Genomic DNA, 6,926 nt, shown 5'->3' on the forward strand with positions numbered 1-6,926 from the left:
TTTCTTTTTCCACCTTACCTGGATGTCTTACAAAATTAATTTCACTTTTCTAAGCAGTTTACTATCAGATGTCCACCGTCCAAATATAGGACAAACACAGTAGTTCTCCAGAGTGTTTATCAAAATCATAGGAAGGCTGGTTAAAACAGGTGCTTCAGTTACTGAGTTGTATTTTTAACAAGTTCCAGGTGATAATGATATTGCTGGTTGGGGACAACATTTTGAGAACTGCTGCAGTAATGGATTTTAACAGTAATTAAAAATAATAATCCAAAGTAAACAAAAGTGCTTGTGTGAATGGGGACTTACTCTTTATCCAAAATATATAGAAAGGATAATAGAATTACACAACTATCATCATACCCTTACAGGGAGAGAAATGATTCAAAGCAAGTATCAGTAATGGATACTAAAACTAAAAAGAGAAAAAACACCTTTATAGCAAAGCTGTAACTGATACAGTCAAATTTGGTATCACCAGTAGTTTAACAATCTGATATGTGATTTCAATATGACACATAAAGTTGTAAGATCACCTATATTCTTGTCAAAATGCATAACCCAAAATTGACTATGAAGAAATAACCAGACAATAAATCTAGAATGAGGAACATTTTATAAGACAAGTGGCCAAGATAATGAATGTCCATGCCTTGAAAAACAAAAAGTACATTATTCCATATGGAAAAACAAATGAGTCTTTTTTTTTCTAAGATTTTTTTTTAAATTTATTTTGTGTGTGTGTGTGTGTGTGTGTATGTGTGTGACAGAGAGAGTCAGAGAGAGGAACAGATAGGGACAGACAGGAAGGGAGAGAAATGAGAAACATCAATTCTTCATTGTGGCTCCTTAGTTGTTCATTGATTGATTTCTCATATGTGCCTTGACCAGGGTGCTACAGCAGATCGAGTGACCCCTTGCTCAAGCCAGCGACCTTGGGCTCAAGCTGGCGACCTCGGGGTCTTGAACCTGGGTCCTCTGCATCCCAGTTTGACGCTCTATCCACTGCTCCACTGCTTGGTCAGGCAAAACAAATGAGTCTTGATTGGATCTTGCAATGGAAAAAAGTTCAAAATGTTTATGGAACAACTGAAGAAATTTGAATATGTGCTGCATATTATATATGGAATTATTAATTTTCTTAGTGTGCTAAAGATATTGGTTATGTAGGAAAATGACATTCTTAGATGTTATTTTAAGATGACATCTTGACACCTGAAACTTAGTTTCAAATGGCTCTGAAAAAGGAAATAAACATATAGATGTAAATAAACACACATTTATATACCCCCATACTTCTCTCTTCAGCTATATTTTAATATTTGCCTAGATAAATCAATGAAACTATGTCCCCTGTAGGAAATAAAATCCCTTCTTATGTCCATGGAATATTTACAGAAGTCAATCAGGTACTTATCCAGAGAAAAAAAAGTTTTAAAAAGGCTTGTTACAGCCTGACCAGGCGGTGGCACAGTGGACAGAGCGTTGGACTGGGATGCGGAGGACCTAGGTTAGAGACCCCGAGGTGGCCAGCTTGAGCAAAAGCGCGCTCATCTGGTTTGAGCAAAGCTCACCAGCTAGGACCCAAGGTTGCTGGCTTGAGTAAGGGGTTACTCGATCTACTGTAGCCCCATGGTCAAGGCACATACGAGAAAGCAATCAATGAACAAACAACTAAGGTGTTGCAACAAAAATCTGACGATTGATGCTTCTCATCTCTCTTTGTTTCTGTCTGCCTATCCCTCTCTCTCTCTGTCTCTGTAAAAAAAAAAAAAGATTGTTACAGACCTAATCTTCAATGCAATTAAAAATCACCAACATAAAAATTTTAAAAGAAAATACTTAGAAAATGAGTGCTTATCAGTGGTTGGCAAACTCATTAGTCAACAGAGCTAAATATCACAGTACAACAACTGAAATTTCTTTTGAGAGCTAAATTTTTTAAACTTAAATTATATAAGTAGGTACATTCCTTATATAGGTAGCACCCACATGCGGTATTTTGTGGAAGAGCCACATTCAAGGGGCCAAAGAGCCGCATGTGGCTTGCGAACCTTAGTTTGCTGACCAGGGGCTCAAATAATCTTCAGGTCAAAAAGGACCACAAAAGAAATTATAAGTTAATCAGAAACTGTTGAAAAGAACTTCAGAAAGAAGCTATCTCAGAGGAAAATGTATGAAGACTTTTATTAAAGTACATTGAGTATTTAACTTAAATTAGAAAATAACTAATAGAGCCTGGCTCGATGGCTTGGCTGGTTAGGACATTGACCTGAACTGCAGAGGTTGACTGTTTGACTCCTGGTCAGGGCACATATAGGAACAAATCAATGTTCCTGTCTCTCTAACATCCATAAACTTTTAAAATAAGAAAATAATAAAAAAAAGATGGTGATAATTAACATAAATGCGAAAACTACAAAACAAAGGTGGTAGAAATAACTCCAAAAATTGATTCTTTCAAACACCAATGATGAACCCCCTGGTCAAGTCTGATAAGAAAACAAAAGGATTTAATATCAGAATTGAGAAAGAAAATATAAAACTGTTATACAGAAATATTACTTATATCATGGGGCTCTACAGTTATAATTGTAAAAATCTAGAATAAATAATAGAAGTAGAAAAAAAATCCCTATCTGTTATGGCCAGGTCTGGGTTGGTAAGGCATTGTCCTGATATACCAAGGTTTTGAATTTGATTTCTGGTCAGGGCATGTACAAGAATGAAGGCATATATAAGAATGAACCAATGAATAAATAAATAAGTGAAAACAAATTGATGTTTCTCAAATCAATAAATCAAAAAATTTATTTAAACCTCTAAAAGACCAAAGTTCATGGAAAATTACCTTTTAAGTAGCTCCAGGTCAGTGACTTTATAGTGTTTTCTTTCTGTGACAGAGACAGACAGGAAGGGAGAGAGATGAGAAGCGTTTGTTGTGGCATCGTAGTTGTTCATTGATTGCTTTCTCAAATGTGCCTTAACTGGCGGGTTCCAGCAGACCGAGGGACCCCTTGCTGAAGCCAGTGACCTTGGGCTCAGGCTGGTGAGCCTTGCTCAAACCAGATGAGCCTGTGCTCAAGCTGGCAACCTCGGGGTTTTGAACTTGGGTCCTCCATGTCCCAGCCCGATGCTCTATCCACTGTGCCACCACTTGGTCAGGCTATAGTTTTCAATGAATGAATAAGGACTTCAAATAAAGATTTCAAATTATAAAGACTTGAAAATGAAAATCTCTTTAATCCACTTATAAGCTGGCAAAATAAAAAAAAAACGGTAGCAATAAAAACTGAGCCAATTTCCCACATCAGATGCAAAATTTATGAAATGAAACATTAAATCTATCACAAGCAAGAATTCATTCCACTTTATAAAAACCTCTAACAGCCTGACCAGGTGGTGGTGCAGTGGATAGAGTGTCGGACTGGGAAGCAGAGGACCCAGGTTCGAGATCCCAAGGTCGCCAGCTTGAGCGCAGGCTCATCTAGTTTGAGCAAAAGCTCACCAGCTTGGACCCAAGGTCGCTGGCTCGAGCAAGGAGGTTACTCGGTCTGCTGAAGACCCGTGGCCAAGGCACATATGAGAAAGCAATCAATGAACAACTAAGGTGTCACAACGAAAAACTGATGATTGATGCTTCTCATCTCTCTCCGATCCTGTCTGTCTGTCCCTATCTATTCCCCTCTCTGTCCCTGTAAAAAATAAACAAACAAAAAAATCCTCTAACAAGGAACATTATATCAAGTTAAAAGAGAAAAGCCCTAAAGATATCATAAGCTGAAAAAGTAAATGTAATTCTACAGCTTTGCCTATAACAAGTCTAAATGAATAGAAAAATACTTAAAGTGGAGCCCTGGCCGGGTACCTCAGTTCGTCTGAGTCCTCCCAATAGGCCAAAGTTAAGGATTCTAACTCTGGTTAGGGCATATACATAAATCAATTAAGGAATACATCAATAAGTAGAACAACAAATCAGTGTTTCTTTTTCTCTCTCTTTCTCTAAAACCAATCAATAATAAAAGAACAAAGGGGAAATTAGATTCTATTCATAAGTGGCCAAAACCCCAGTAATAAACTTGACAATGCCTGACCAGGCAGTGGCGCAGTGGATAGAGCATCGGACTGGGACGCGGAGGATCCAGGTTCGAAGCCTCGAGGTAGCTGGCTTGAGTGCAGGCTCATCTGGCTTAAGTAGGGGTTCACCAGCTTGAGTGCTGGATTATAGACATGACACCATGGTCATGGCTTGAGCCCAAGGTTGCTGGGTTGAGCAGGGGGTCTATCGCTCTGCTGCAGTACCTTGGTCAAGGCACATATGAGAAAGCAATCAATGAACAACTAAGGAGCCGCAACAAAGAATTGATGCTTCTCATCTCTCTTTCTTCCTGCCTGTCTGTCTCTATCTGAACCTCTCTCTGCTCTGTCGTTAAAAACAAAAAAACAATTTGACAACCTGTCAAACAATGCACTTTTGTGGGAAACCTGGTGTTAAGTCCTTAGTAGACAAAAAAAATGAAAGACTTGACAAGTGCAGCAATTATATAATTAAACTCTAACATTGTATTTCGAGTATTCAATAAGACTTGATGGAGATAAATGCTTCTGGGTAGGACAATGTCAGCACATTTCAAACTTGTACATAATGTAATATATATATAATATCCAGTCAAAATCTCAAAAGCAGCCTGACCAGGTGGTGGTGCAGTGGATAGAGACTCGGACTGGGATATGGAAGGACCCAGGTTCGAGACCCCAAGGTTGCCAGCTTGAGTGCGAGCTTATCTGGTTTGAGCAAAGCTCACCAGCTTGAGCCCAAAGTCGCTGGCTCCAACAAGGGGTTACTGGGTCTGCTGAAGGCCCGTGGTCAAGGCACATGAGAAAGCAATCAATGAACAACTAAGGAGTCGCAACACGCAACGAAAAACTAATGATCGATGCTTCTCATCTCTCCGTTCCTGTCTGTCCCTGTCTATCCCTCTCTCTGACTGTCTCTGTAAAAAAAAAAAGAAAAAAATCTCAAAAACTTTATAGAAACATAATTTGAAAGTTGATTGTATTTGAAAAATAGTGGTAGCCTCATTTTACCAAATATAGATGGGCACGGACATTTCTGTTCAGTTGAAACTGGCATGAATAAGCACTGATCTGGAAGAAAGAATTCTTTCTTATACCACAGCAATTAGAGATCTAAATAAGAACTTTTTTTTTTTTAAGAAACAGGGAGAGAAGCATCAACCTGTAATTGCAGCACTTTTAATTCATTGATTGCTTTTCATTTGTGCCTTGATGGAGGGAATGAATCTAGCTGGGTCAGTGACCCCTTGATCAAAGCAGGAATGTTGGGCTTCAAGCCAGAGACCATGGGGTCATGTCAATGATCCCATGCTCAAGCCAGCAATCCTGTGCTCAAGGGTGAGCCTGCACTCAGACCAGTGACCTTGAGGTGTTGAACCTGGTACTTCAGCATCCAAGGTTGATACTCTCTCCGCTGTGCCACTACCGGTCAGGCATGAAATGGGAAAAATTTTTTAATTTTAGAAAATATTGTTTTTGGGATAGAGTTGGCCTTAATATTAAAATCCAAAAGCAACTTCAGAAAAATGTAGACTTGATATAAAAACTTATAGCCCTGGCTGGTTGGCTCAGTGGTAGAGCAGTCGAGTGACACGTAGGAGAGGAAACCATGTTTCTCCACCTTTCACTCTTCTCTCTCTTCCCCTCCTGCAGCTATGGCTTGATTGGTTCCTGGGAGTTGGCCCCAGGGTCTGAGGATAGCTCTGTGGCCTCCACCTCAGGTGCTAAAAAAAAATGGCTGGGTTGCCAAGCAATGGAGCAAGGACCTCAGATGGGCAGAGCATTGCCCCCTAGTGGGTTTGCTGAGTGGATCCTAGTTGGGGCTCATGTGGGAGACTTTCTACCTCCCCTCCTCTCACTAAAATTAAAAAAAAAAACAACTTTAGGTGTCTATATGGCATATGACAGCATAAACAGTCAAAGGGCAAATGACAAATCAGGAAAGCCTTACATATTGATAAGCGACACGGAGTGTTATTTAGCAGTATCTGCTAGAAGTGAAAACACACATTCTTTCGAGAACCCAGTGGGCATCAAGAGACATGGTATTTAATGATATTTAAACAGCACTGTCTATAGGGGCAAAGAAAAAGAAAGCAATCTGAATGTCAACAGAATGATTGAACCCATTATAGTACACTATGGAATGTAATATCCAAATACAGGTACAGTCTATACATGGTGAAAGGAACTGCTGAGCATGTAGAACAATCCTGTTCTTTAAAACCTCCACAACAATTTACATACATGTTTGTTTATGGAAGTCAGGAAAGGATACATCCCAAACTGTTGATATCCTTCAGGTGTATGGGATTGAGATGGAGAAAAGTAAGGGAAAGGGTAAAATAAACTTTTTAAAGACACTTGTATGTTTAAGGAGCCTTTTTATTTTCTCAACAAATAAACAAAAAGTGAAGTAGGTTTAGAATATAAAGTTTTAATTCTTCCAAGTTAAAAAGTTGATACTAAATTTGATAACTTAATAAATTGTGGTAAAAGTAGATTTTAAGAATTATGGCAACAACCAGAAGAAAGAGAAAACAGGAGGACTAGGGATAAGGTGGCAGACTTTTACTTAAATAGAACAAGACAGCAGATTCTCCAAGATAAAGGCTTATGTGCAGTATGCCCGGTGAAGTAAGGGTTAAGAATGCCTTCACAATCTCAGTAATTCAAATTAATAAAAAGCCAGGTACATAAAACATGAACCATATAAGCAACAATTATATATATTAGCTGGGTCCCATTAACTGAAAGCACTTTTTATATTCTATATTCCCCACATATCTTTAAGACACCTTTTAAGGTACCTAGAGTAGGAAGTAGTCACATTTAAATCAATTAAGGTA

This window comes from Saccopteryx bilineata, chromosome 1 (assembly GCF_036850765.1).
Source record: "Saccopteryx bilineata isolate mSacBil1 chromosome 1, mSacBil1_pri_phased_curated, whole genome shotgun sequence".
Classification (NCBI taxonomy): domain Eukaryota; kingdom Metazoa; phylum Chordata; class Mammalia; order Chiroptera; family Emballonuridae; genus Saccopteryx; species Saccopteryx bilineata.